At 41.8% G+C, this 14,514-nt stretch overlaps 1 protein-coding gene across 1 annotated transcript in view; it reads left to right on the forward strand.

The window, feature by feature from the left end:
- The window catches only part of gsk3bb (glycogen synthase kinase 3 beta, genome duplicate b), a 37,893-nt gene that overhangs the window by 1,879 nt on the left and 21,500 nt on the right, over window positions 1-14,514 (forward strand). The window lies entirely within an intron of this gene.

A 14,514-nucleotide genomic window follows, 5' to 3' on the forward strand; every position in this document is an offset into this window, starting at 1 on the left:
GGACGTCCCTCCTGATCGAATGCTATGTCTTATCCAGGCTGGAAAGTTGATGAACCATCTTTCCATTGACGCTGGTAGAGAGCCGAGTGCTAGGATTGTGGTTCACATCCGGCGTTAACATCTGCATCAGGTGTGAACGCGGTGCGAAGCGTCCCGGAGATGCGTTCTCGAACCGTTCTCGGACCTTCCTCTATCGTGTTCGCCGAGGACCTGTACGATGAAAAGAAAATGTCACGCTGTGTGTCTCGGCTGACGTCTCAAAACACGTTTTATTAGACTGTACTGGTCTTAACCCCTTGAGAAACCGTTTTTTAATTCAGTCAACACTCTTGGAAGGAATGTTTAACGAAGTCAGACGTAGTTTAACGCGATTTTAGAGTTTTTAAGAAAAATCGATTTTAAAAACCTTATATAGGGTCTCTTAGATATTTCTCGCCTGAAAATAGGCATAAAAGCTGCCATGGCATTAAAACACAAATAAACTGTCTTGGCTGACGTCTTGTGATTAGTTGTACGATTATTATCTAACAGGAAAACAGTTTGACCAGATATCCTGACTGGAACGAGTTGAAGCGTTCCAACCAACCACACGGGCGCGTGACCGTGGTTTCCGAGTCCCGGTTTAGGGTCCAGAAACCAACAAATCATAAATCTACACTGCCTGGACAAATCAGGAGATGGAGGAGATCTGGTCAGTCCGTTTTCCTGTTAGAATTGATTCTACACAAAACCACATGTTATCATTGTGCAATATATTGACATGAATTGGTGAACATGTTTGTTCATGGTGAGCAGGTTTGCCTCGCATTTCCAGGCTTGGGGGTTCGATTCCCGTCTCCGCCCTGTGTGTGTGGTGTTTGCACGCTCTCCCCGCGCTTCAAGGGTTTCCTCTCCTAGTCCAAAGACATGGACTGTATTTTGATTTGGCATTTCCAAATTGTCTGGAGTGTGTGAAAGTGTGTGTGATTGTGCCCTGCGATGGGTTGGCACCCTGTCCAGAGTGTCCCACAATTTGTGCCCCGTGACCTCGTAGGATAGGCTCCAGGTTCCCCGTGACCCTGTGTAGAATAAGCGGTTTGGGAAAGGGATGGCTGGATGTTCTTCCCATGGGGATTGTGCCAAAGCCACTGTGTGTGTACAGTAGATTTATCTAGAATGCCCCATGATAACGCTCAGGGATTTCTCATTCGGCTTGTTTGCATCTTGCGTGCTCCAATATCAGTATTACAATGACTAAAATAATATCAATAGCAACAAACTCTATAACACGCATCCCTGATACATATTCGCAGATCGGGATGGTGCAGGATAACAGCTCGAGCTCCTTAGGGACTTCCGACTGGTGTCCGGTTGCTTGGAGAGAGTTGGGATTGGCTGTGTAGTGATGTACTCTACTGCACTAAAGCATAGCTGCAGCCATAATGTGGATTAGGAGATGTAGAAATAATTGATTTTACATTTTAAACGCTGTGTGTGTAGAGTGGGGAGGGTGGTGTATCAGAGTACTGTCCCTCGTTGGATGAACTGTGTACCGCTTTCTGTCCTGAACGTGTCATCATGTGTTACACATTTTAGGAAGAACAGGACACTGAGTCACTGGCTTTGTCCCAGCTAGCCTTTAAATCCCGTCCTAGTGCCCTTTTAGTAGCATACATGGCATAGTACATGAGACATGTTCTGAAGCTGCTTGATTTCCAGGCTCGGAGTTAAAGCGCACTTATTATGGTTTTGAAACGTGCCTAATTTTGTTTTAAAGGTCTCCTACAATAGATTTACATGCATCCAAGGTCAAAAAACATGTTAATGTGCTCATAATGTAAATTGCAGCATTACCTTTTTCCCTCCACTGTCAAAAACAACTCGAGAATTCATTCTAAACTCCTCCTTTCAGAGCGCATACTCTGCTCTGATTGGTCAGGTGTCCCAGTCTGTTGTGATTGGTCTACCGCTGTCAGCAAGCAGCCGATGAAGACGAGAGGTGGGGCTTTTTGTTACAAACCTATGTTGGTTAGTGCAGGAAGTAAGTGTGGAATTACCAAGGTTAGTACAAGAGGTAAAGTCTGGAATTGTGTAGGTTAGTACAGGAGGTAAAGTCTGGAATTGTGTAGGTTAGTACAGGAGGTAAAGTCTGGAATTGTGTAGGTTAGTACAGGAGGTAAAGTCTGGAATTACGTAGGTTAGTACAGGAGGTAAAGTCTGGAATTGCGTAGGTTAGTACAGGAAGTAAAGTCTGGAATTACCTACGACTCGTTTCAGCTGTTCAGAATCAGTTCCTTCTTTTGGGAGTCAATAACTCTGTTTGCCGTGCGCTTTGATTTTTGAAACCTTTGCAGACTTTTTACATTCACAAACAGCTCTATAACACACTACATGAAGGGTAGTATTTGAAAAACCATAATAGGTGCAACTTTAAACAAGTTTTATATTGAGATGATGCATGGTATTGATTTTCAGCAGAAATATAGCAATGGTTCTGGCTTTATAGCATTTGTACAAATTCCTTTTAATACTGATGTTCTAATACTTTTGGAAATGGCCATACCTTTTAAATGTGTAAAGTTGCTATATACATATACACACACACACACACACACACACACACACATATATATATATATATATATATATATATATATATATATATATATATATATATATATATATATATATATAAAAAATATAAAAGCACAATTTTTGCTTCCAGTATCCAAAAAGCAGGCCTGAACAGAGTACTTAAAGTACTGTAGCAAGTCTGATAAATGATGCAGCCAATTAAACGTATATACACCGGTCAGGTGAAGTGGATAACATTTGATTATCTCGTTACAATGGATCGAGCATCTGTGGGATGTGTGGGACAAACAAGTCTGACCCATGGAGGCCCCACCTCACAACTTACAGGACTTAAATGGGCCTCTGCTAACCTCTTGGTGCCAGATACCTCCATGCCTCGACGGGTCAGAGCTGTTTTGGTGGTACAAGGGCGACCTACACAACATTAAGCAGGTGGTTTTTATGTTATGGCTGATCAGTGTATGTAGCTACATGGCGAGAGACATTAGCTCAGACAGTTCTGAGAACTCTCAGACGTTCATATGTCTGATTAGTGAACCGACAGCAGGATTCGACGAAAACCGTATGGATAGAAAAGTATACACTTATTTTCCCCATGCTTAATTCAAAACACGTCTCATCTGTTCGTGTGCATTTGTCAAATGTGGAAACATGAAGCACCACTACCAAACAAAGCACATCCACTTTAAATGCTTTCGTGTTAAACGCTAACAAAGCTATCCAGAGCCTTGATAAGAATGTTACCTCAATGCCCCAACCCTAATAACGCTATTGCAGTATGGAGACATACTTCACACACTTGTCAGCATTTTTCTTGAGTGATTCTAATATGCACGTTACAAGCCCACCATCTCCTAGGTTTAAAGTTTAGCGTGATTTATAATTTGCAGTTGCACTCGACTGGAAATGCTGCCCTGCTTCGCTTTGCACTCCTGACAGAGATGACGTGCAGGCAGACTCTGCACGTGGTTTGGAATAATGCAGAAATCCCACTGATCTTTATTACGGCTCAATCAGCCTCCTCTGATACAGCGTTCGTTGCCGGCTGGCGCAGGTCGTCAGCAGATCAGCGTTCTCTTTCAGCTCTAATGTTGTGTGGAAAGGAGAAACGACTGCCAAAGCTGTTGCCTTCGATTAGTGGATCTAAACATCTCCCGTTTCTACTGGAAAAGCTTTTCCTTATAAAACTGGTCAGGGGAATGCACCGTATGAGCGTGGTCAGACATGCACCGTTTTATGACGGTGTATATAAGATTGAACCTATACCGTGACCTTTGAGTAGCACTTCACGCACCTCTCTGGACAGCGATTAGCCTATTGGTTACCTGCAAGCAAACGTGCCCTAACAGATATCGGATTGGGCAAGTCCGACATCGGTGACATCATTTGTGTGAAACTGTGCTTCGAAAAGCCAATAAAATGGTTATATGTCGCTCCTGATGCATTTTGTTAGGTAAGCAAGACTGTGCTAATTTCAGGCCTTGCTACAGTTCTGTGAGTGAAAGAGACAGATGTAGGGAGGAATTTTATGAAAATGACACTTGAACAGGTGATAAATATGGTAAAAGAGAAACACATCGAGCTCACGTATGGTAGTAGGTAGTGTGTGTTGCACCACCTGAACTCCTCTTTAGTGTATTCACGAGAGATCAACATTACCAGTGCTTAAAAAGAGCCTCCAGCTGTCTTAAATCACATACTTATGCACTCTTGGACTATTTTTGAATGAATACAACTGTCTAGCATGTTCACACTTGGTATTTGTAAAATCCACCCTGAGGATGAAATGTGTTTACTGAGAAAATGAAGTGCGGAGCTGTGGATGCTTCTTGCATCAAACCTGTCCCAGTGTGCACACCGAAGCAACAGGAGTTTGTAAGTTCTTCTGCATTTTAAAGCTAAAATTATAATTGGTAATGAACTAGGGACGCATGATCATCCGAGCCAAAATATATATATATTATGGGAAACTTAAACATTTTTACAATACACGATATGTATAATCATGTACACTGACTGTACACTGTATTAGGAATACTTGTACACCTGTACATTCATGTGAACATCTGATCAGCCACGTGACTGCAGCACAGTGCATAAAATCCTAGAGATGCACGTCAAGAGCTTCAGTTAATGTTCACATCAAACGTCAGACTGGGGAAAAAGTGTGATCTGTGACTTTAACCGTGGCATGTGCAGTTGCAATCAAAATTAGTCAACCGCCATTGCAAATCAGGCGTGTTGTCAAAATGTACAGACTCTCAGCTATTTACCATGAACAAATCAAACGAAAGCAATTGAATTAATTCAACACGACGAATGCTTCGAGTGGTTTCCCCAAATTCAACTGAACATGCAACTTATAATGACTTCTCCAGATTTCAGAATGATTCAACCCCCTGAATAGAATCGCTCAAAACAGCACAAATATGCAAAACAGGTGCTGTCTCAAGCACACCTGATGCAATGGGGGTTGAATCATTTTGATTGCAACTGTATGTTGGTGCCAGATGGACATCTCCCGGGATTTTCACACAAAACAATGTCTAGAGTTTATACAGAATGGTGTTTAAAAAGAAAAAAAAGAAAAGAAACACTCTTCACAACCATGGTGAGCAGAAAAGCATCTCAGGACTCGCCACACGTTGAACCTTGGGCTACAAGAGAAACCGAACAGTTGAAAATTGAAGAAAAAAAAAATAGTTGAGGTGATGTTTCCAATATTCACCTGTCCAGTTCCAGTGGCCCTGTGTCCACCGCACTCTCAGATTGTAGCTCAGGTGGTAGAGCAGGTTGTCCACTAATCGTAGGGTTGGCGGTTCGATTCCCGGCCCACGTGACTCCACATACCGAAGTGTCCTTGGGCAAGTCACTGAACCCGAGTTGCTCCTGATGGCAAGTTAGCGCCTTGCACGGCAGCTCTGCTACCATTGGTGTGTGAGTGAATGAGAACCAGTGTAAAGCGCTTTGTAGAACCGCTAAGGTGAAAATTGCGCTATATAAGTGCAGACCATTTACCATCCCTCTTCCTTTGCTGAGAAGAATGGAAACCGATGTGGTGATCTGCTTTTTTTTGTTTGTTTTGTTGCCCACTGATATGTTGTACGTTCTGAGATGCTTTTCAGCTCACCACGGTTGTAAAGAGTGGTTATTTGGGGTACTGTAGCTTTCCTGTCCACTCTGAACAGTCTGGCCATTTTCCTGTGACCTCTTCAAGAGGTTTTCTCCCACAGAACTGCTGCTTGCTGAATGTTTTTTGTTTTTCACATCATGCTGTGTAAAGACTAGTGCGTGGGAAAAATTCCAGGAGATCAGCAGTTACTTGACACTCAAACCAGCCCAGTCAAAGTCACTGAGATCGCACTTTTTCCCCTTTCTCATGTTTCATGTCTCAGCTCTTGACTTGTATCTGCATGATTTCACGCGTTGTGCTGCTGCCACATGATTGGCCGATTGGATAACTGCATGCAAAAGCAGGTGTTCCTATTAAAGTGGCTAGGAGTATAGAGGTTTGCTAAAAAAGTCCAAGAAAAGTCATGTTGCATAAAAAAAAAAAAGTGAAACCGCAGAGAATGTTTTTACTTATATTTTTAATTCATTTTTGAAAAAATTCGTTACCAGACACTGAAATGTTGGGGTTGGGGGGTCAGTATAAGCATTTCTGTACCAAATTTTAACATCAAATCAGCTGCGTCCAATCAGTATGTAGTTAAAAAATATATATAAACACAATATTGATATATCATCATCATCATATTGCTCAGCCTGATAATGAACTGTAAATTCATTTACTTCAGCTCATGTGAGGGTTGTAGTAAATGTTTCCGCATGGACAGGGATATTTTTGGGAATACGGTTTGGAAAAATCTGTGTGTGTCAGTAGCAAATTTTCAATCACCATCTGGATAAATGTACAGTATATGGTGTATATAATGTAGTATAAACAGACCATCAAGCTGATAGATAGTAGAATACACACATGCGCTCTCTTTAAATTCCGTATTTAACCCTCGCCTCTTTAAGTGAGCCACCTTGAAGCAGGCGTTCTTAAACTAGGTGCGGCTTAACCAGCCGGAGGTGTGTGACGCCTGCTGCCACATTTGGGAGGCAGCGCATGTTCAGACATGCTCGTTCAGATCTCGTGTACTTGTGTCAGGAGGCCGAGTTTCCTATATACGTTTCTTTCTTGGTTGTATCAGTAGTCCTTAATGCAAAATACCGCTGTGTGTAAATCCATTAGAGGTAAGTTATGCTCATTTTGGAGTGTGTGCGCGCGCGCGCGCGTGTGTGTGTGTGTGTGTGTGTGTGTGTATGTGTGTATTGTTTGTGAACCTAAGTGTGTATGTGAGTGTGACAGCTTCTTAACCTGATCTGATCTTTTTCTCTTGCAAATGTCACAGGAGAAGTAAAGAGGCACAGTAACTCTAGACTTAAAATTCAATGCTATGGATGCAGAAATGGGGTGTGTGTGTGTGCGTGCATTAGAATGCGTGGGTGTGTACTCTGACCCCTCACATGACTCAGCTCAGCCGATGCTCGGTGCTCTTTGTCCCCTGCCTTACCTATACGTGTGCACACAGGAAATGAAATGTAAGGTCCTTAGAGAGAAATGAATAGCACATTGTGCTCTCTCGTTTTAAAAAAACGACAACAAAAAAAAACTAAATCAAGTTAGACCTTTAATTCTTGCATGGTGTTTATTAAAAGCGTCCTTGAGCTCTTTTGAGTAGTATGAATGATCTCTGCTAGTTTGCATTCTCTCACGTAAGGTCTTTACATTCTTGGGCTGGTCTGACCAGTTCTGAATTTTTATGCTAGGTGTGTGTATGTGTTCGAGAGATCTGGACGATCTCCATTTGTGTCGCAGTTTGTCCTCGGTAACACATCAAGCTTAAAGGGTTTCATATGTCCTCTTTCTTACATCGAAATGACCAATGGATCATGTAGAATTTAGCGTAAAGCCAGCGTAAAGCCAGCGTCACAGCCCGTCCGGCTACGTGTTACTGAATCGCTCAGCTGATTGGAGGAATCGCGTTTAAGCAGCTAAGAGACGATGGGGAGTGAAGAGTGCAAGTGTGACGGCAAAGGTGGGTTGTCTGATTAAGATAATATTATTCCAAAGAAATGCAACATTGGTTTGGATATCTACGTATAGAACGTTTGAATTATTTCTGTGTGTATGCGAGATGACTGCCGCGCCTATCGTGGTTGCTGGGACCGTCACTTGTGCACATCCTCGGAAAATAACCTTATGCATCCAGATACCAGTGTGAATAGTAGATCAGTATAGCTTCGTGTGATACTGTGTCCACAAACGACTAAGAAAACTGTCATTGTGTCTCAAATCGTATCCCTGTGTAGTATTTCAGTTATCGAGTATGAACACTAAGCGCTTTCCTGTTGTTGGAATTTTAAAAACCTCACATCTCCTTTAAACCCACTGAAAGCTCTGTTTTGCATACCATTCTTCTGGATTTTCTTTTTTTTTTAAGATTAGTAGATACTTTTAAGTGTGAGCTCAGTTTTTGATTTTCCACTCGGTTCATGACGGCAATCACGACGACAGCGGAAAGTTCTGAAGAGAATCCGAGCTCGTCGGTCTGTGTATGAAGTCGCTTGACTTGGAAACCAGACGGACAGGAACGTTGTGGCTCTGATGTATAAACCGACTTCGAGTCAGACTCCGCCCAAAATGTAAGCACCTTACAGTGCTGAGAAAGTCTGGACTTTATTCAGAAGCACCGTTTGTGCACTGTTTTAGTCTAGCTAGTGTATTCATTTTCACTCGATGATTTGATTAAATGCATGACCACATTTTATTAGCAGTAAAGTCATAGGTTTTGTGCTGCGCTGTATGGAGTTTTGCTCAGTTTTGTCACTGTTGTCATAGCCGGAGCCATGTCTCCCAGCAGTTCTCGCCTAGTTTCCCACTGAAGCTAAGCAGGGTTGAGCCTGGACAGTACCTGGTTGGGAGAACTCCTGGGGAAAACTACAGTTGCTGCTGGAAGTGGTACTAGTGAGTTATCACCCTGTGGTCTGTGTGGGGCGTAATGCCCCTGTATAGTGACGCGGACATTATACTGTAGAAACAGCACCGTCTTTAGGATGGGACGTTAAACCTAGGTCTTGACTCTCTGTGGTAATTAAAAATCCCAGGACACTTCTTATAAAGAGTACGGGTATCACCCCAGTGTCCTGAAATTCCCCCGATTGGCCCTTATCTATCGCAACCCCTTAATAATCCACATCTCTGAATTGGCTACATCTCTCCTCTCCACTAATAACTGGTGTTTGGTGGGCGTTCTGGCGCACTATGGATGTCAGGTGGATGCTACACACTAGTGGTGGTTGAGGAGATCATCCTACTCCGACCCCCCCCCCCCCCCCATACCATGTAAAGCGCTTTGAGTGTCTAGAAAAGCGCTTATATAAGTGTAAGTGTAACTAACTGTTCCTCCATATCTTCGGAAGCGCGTCTAGCGTCCGTTCAACAACACTGAGAAATATTCGAACACCACTGGTGTGTTTGTCTTTTCAAAGCCGGCAACGGTTGGCTAATGACACTCGACAGCTTGATGCGTCAGTGCTCTTAGAAAGAGCGATGTTTGCGCTCTCGCACAGAGGTGATACTGTACAGATGTTGCGGCAGTTGTTGTAGGTGACGTTACAGATTCGTTTCCCTTCAGTAAAGCGCTGCTTCTTGATCAGGGTCGTAGCGAATAGCTCACACAGCTGCTTCCTCATGCATCAGCTTTTTTTAAGGACAGGCTACAAGGCATGCCGGACATCCTCCATTTCAGACTGGACACTTCCTTCAAGGAAGCGGAGATACGTCTGGGGCAAAAGGAGCAAGTGAGCAAGAACCAGAAAGGCTGTGGGAGTCTCCGCTCTACTCTGCAGTACTGGTGGAACCTTTCTCTGCATTGCAGCTGATATTTCTTCTTCATGTACTTTGTTCACTGAACTGTTGCTTGAAAATTTTTTTTGTTGTTGTCCTATTTCAGTGCTTCCATAAGTGCGAAACATGGTGCTGTACTGCCGCCACTATATGCGGACGTGTTGCGCTAATTTCTGAGGACGTGCACAAGAGCTGTACCAAATGACCACATGATACACGTGTCGGCCGTCTTGCATACGTGTACGCACGGCTAACAAGTATAAATCGCCATTTAGAGCAATAAAACATTCACGGTGTGCTGTTATTGGAAGATAATCAGCTATTACTCCTTAACAGAGCGTTAGTGACGCGTGTATCACAGTTATATAGCAGCATTACAACTACAGTCGAGTGCAAAAGTGGTCATCCCTTGTGGCCTTTGAGTAGGTGGGAAACGAAAAACAATGGTCTGCACTTATATAGCGCTTTATTTTTTTTTAACCTTAGAGGTTCTACAAAGCGCTTTACATGGTGCCTCATTCACCCACTCCCACCCTTTTTTTTTATATCACACACAGAGACAAATAGAATCTTTTTTTCCCCCCAATGAGTATCATTTAGATTTTTCCATTATTAATATTTTAACATGTATGATTTGACCATTTTTGTAACCTGTACTAATGAAAGAGCACCTGTAAAATCCCGTTGCGATCGATGGGATCTCTTTGTCGTCGTCATTCAGCCCTAAGGGTGTACACACTGCACATTTATCATTAATCATCAGGATTACTCCACAGATATTGCCAGAGAAAAATGAGCAATTGTTTGAACTCGACTCAACTACAATTGTGGCATCACAAGCGCTGACATGCGGTGTAACATTTCCGGACTTTTCCTGTCCTCATAAGGAGACTCAGGTAGTGATAACATGCTTATTCATAGCACCGGAGTGATCGGCCTACGTCGTAAGCGCGCGATCCTCCCTGGCTGAGTGTGTGTGTGTGTGTCAGTCTTGAGGAATGTGGAAGTGGAAAGATTGTCTTCGTATGACTCGCTCAAAATCTTTTAAGTAGCAATGACGAGTAACCATTCGTGCCAGGGTGGGGGATTGGGGGCTCTGATGGAGCACACACACATACTTCCTGTCCCCTGGGGCAGCAGCAGTTTTTTCTGCCTTGTAGGTGTGACCAGTCAGTAAGGTTTGGCGATGTGCGTTAATTGCCATTAATTTGCCTTGTGGATATTCCACGACATTAAATGTAACTATAAATGTTTATAATTTGTTTATTAATTTATCTGTTAAAAAGTATTTAATCATAAACAGTTATAAACCATGTCGTCATTCATTGATAAATCAATACATTGTTTAAAAAACAAAAGGAGGGGTGGTGAGAGTGAACCCGCTGTGCGTCCGGTTGCATCACATGACCCTTCATTGATTCTTTTCCTGTTATAAACGTATGTAGTATTGTTGAGTATTAAGACAAACGTTTTCCTATTTTTGGAATTTTAAAAACCTCATGTGCTCTTCAAACCTACCGAAAGCTCTGTATTACATACCATTCTTCTGGATTTTCTAGACAAGTTAACACTTAAGTCCAAGTTCAGAAGTTTTGATTTCCGACGCAGTTCATGACAACAATCACGATGACAGCAGAACGTTGTAAAGATTAACAGAGCTCGTCAGTCTGTTTTAACATCGCTGTGCATGAAATCTCTTACAGTTCGACTTTGAAACCAGACGGACGGGAATGTTTTACATTTAAATTTAAACATTGAACGTCACCATGAACGTTTTCGATTTTTCGAAAATCGTTGTCAATGAATCTCATGATCGATTAGTCGGTCTGTGCGTTTACTCACCGTGTTACTTCTGTTCCGAAACACGTATCCGAGAGTACAGACCAAAGTTGTGTCCCAAATGGCGTACTATACACTATGTATTTTATGTATATTACCGTCTATTGTATGAATTTTAGAAGGGTAGTATCACCTCAAATGCAGCATTAACGTTTTTTTTTTTTTTTGTGATTGCACATGACATTGCGCTGGTAATGTGACGCCTCTAGCTTTAGCAGAATACCCAGAGTCAACGAAAATGACTTTCTTCAGTTTACTGTTTGTCAACCTTGGCTTTTATGCCTAACACGACCTCAGTCACCATCAGACGGAGACGTAATCGTGAAGTGACCGCGGATAAAAGGCTGCTCTCCGAGTCCTCTAAGGCAGGCAAGCATTTTATATTAAATGCCACGAAGAAGACTGTAATCTACAAACTTTACAAAGCGGAGTTTGTGTAGCACGGAAGCACGACGGGGATGCACGATACGGTACGATCAGAGTAAACAGAAGTAAAGCAGTATGCCTAAAGGCAGTGAGTAACAGAAACCATAAGTTGCAGTGAAAGTGAGATTGTATTATTAATTATTCATTTAAGACTGTAGTTTAATTATCAGTGCTTTTTTGTGCATCCATAAAAAATTGCATAAGTATATATGAACATATTAATGTAATGTTTTAGTCTGAAGTTTGTTTGTAACACAAATAAAATGGTATTGAAAGTGTGGCCCCCCCATCTGATTAATTGATAATTGAAAAATAATCGCCCGATTAATTGCTTATGGAAAATCTTCGTTAGTAGCAGCCCTAAAACATTTATTTAACGAAAAATAAACCTTCAGAATGAACTGAAAAATAAGCAAATTCATGGCTAACCCACAGCGCATCAGGCTGCATCACATGACCTTGCCATTGCTTACTTTCCTAGAACAGCGCACCTCATCGTGTTTTATTCCTTGCATACTGTAACCTTGAATTGATTCCAAGCAACCTGCTAGAGCAGGAATGTGTTTATATCGTGGAAATGGACACACTCCTGTACAGAGAGACTTCTGCTAACAGCTTATTAGATTGGAAAAAAAAGTCACATGACTTATTTTATTGAAATAATTCAAAGCGCATTTCATCTTTTGGATTTGATATTTATTCCACACCTGAGTGTGTGCTGCATTTGATGTCAAGGATCGTTTCTGATCTGTTCTGCATCGTGGATGGAAAAGAGAGTAACCTTGAAATCAGGTTGATTCTTGCGATGCTGTGAAAGGGTTTATTGTGCAAACTGATTAAACGCAACTTGAAAAGGCCATAAAACAATTTACGCTCTTTTGTGGACGTGACCCCAGAGCCGTATAAACCCAGAAGCTAAATGTCGTATTAGTGGGCCACACAGAGACACTAACAGAACCTGACATCTTTATCTTTAACACCATTCTGTTTCTACGTTGATCTGAGGTTGGTTGGTTGGTTTGTTTTTCCCTAAATACATGCATGGTGTGTTTTTGGTACACTTAGTTTGAGGGTCACTGGAAGTCGTTATAAATGTTATCCTTGCTCATCTCCTGATGTAACACTTTCATTGTGATGGGCGTGATCTCTTCTAAGATGACCCTGCCCCCATCCACAGGTCTCGAGGTCTCACCGAATGGTTTGATGACTATGAAATATGATGTAACTCATATGTCATGGCCTTCACAGTTAAAGGATCCTAAGGTAATTAAACACCCATTAGAGTAGGGTTGAACAAGGTATTGAAGGTTTGAAACACTTCTGTAATGATTAATAATTTCAATACAACAGTTTTAATAAGCCAATACTAATCTGGTGTGTTTTGCTGATGGGCAAAATACACTGTTTATGCTCATTCAACTCAAACGGGCAAGGTCCAGCGGCGTTAAGAAAAAGTTTCAGGCCCTAAACTTCAGCTCAAAGAAATATGGATAACAATTTTTTAACCTCGAATTCAGGAAATGAACCGACATGACATAAGAACAATATACAAACGTTGTTATTAAACTCTCCAATCAAAAAAAAAAAAAACACAAGCAACTTGCTGAGAAATCTAGCATGGTGACCTCGACTCACATTCAGCAGGTTATGATGAACTGCTTTTCCTTGTAGAGACTCATAAAAATTTGCCACTGTATTCTGAGATACAGAAATGCCAAACTAACAAACTAATCATCAAATTTGCACGATCTCCCTCCGCTCACTGTGCATTTCTTCGCCATTTGATGAGTGCAATTTTTAGCTTCCTAACGGTGAAATTGTGTTATTATCGTACTGGGCTTCTGCTATATCTAACATTTCTGTGCATGGTTCTGGAGAGATGATAGCAACGTGCCCCGAGTCCCAATTACGCATCTCGAAATATAATGAAACTGCTTTTGATTTATTTCGTCACTTAACTGACTTTTCATTTAACTTATTAGGAGCTTTGTATTCGTTACTGCAATGTTATGCCTTGTATTGGTATCAAAATCAAAACACCAAGTGAGGGACTATATGTGTAAGAACAGTGTTCATCCCTCGAGTACAGTTCCAGACTTGTAGAATCTGTGCCATGGAGCGTTGAAGCTGTTCTGGCAGCTCGTGGTGGCTGAACACCTTACTAAGAGCCTTTGCTTTAATTTTTGACACCCATCTGTAGAAAGAATGAAAATGACTGACTCATAAAACCACTTGCTTCATTTTCACCTCACGCGGTCATGTTCCTGCTCCTGCTGCTGTAACATTTTCTCTTCTCGCTTTTTGTCTCTCTGCAGTTTTCCTCAGGTGACCGATCTACACAATGACATGTCCTGAAATGTATTTCTCTATTAATGATGCCAGTCGAAGCAGACTGTGCTCTGTGAAAATATAAAGAGGAGGAATTACATCATCTTCCTACGATACAAGAAATCTGATAAAACATCAGCTCGGTGCTCGCAGAGCTGAACTTGGCTAAATTTACCTTCGCTCACTAGCATGGAAGACCTTAAACGTTAAACTCCGTAAGAGATGGTAATTGCTAGCGGCACACCAGCATAACCAGAGCTAAATAAAATGTGCCATGCTGCTCCTGATTGCTAAGCAGGTTGCTCATTTCAGTATAAGTATCGGTATTGAGGAGTACCAAAAACATATCCTCACACTTACACTCATTCTAAAAAAAAATAAAATGTCATCCTTGTTTATTATTTTTGGCATCACGTGTGAAAATGTAATTCTACGAGCATATCTACAGA

The sequence above is a fragment of the Ictalurus furcatus genome, chromosome 26 (genome assembly GCF_023375685.1).
Source record: "Ictalurus furcatus strain D&B chromosome 26, Billie_1.0, whole genome shotgun sequence".
Classification (NCBI taxonomy): domain Eukaryota; kingdom Metazoa; phylum Chordata; class Actinopteri; order Siluriformes; family Ictaluridae; genus Ictalurus; species Ictalurus furcatus.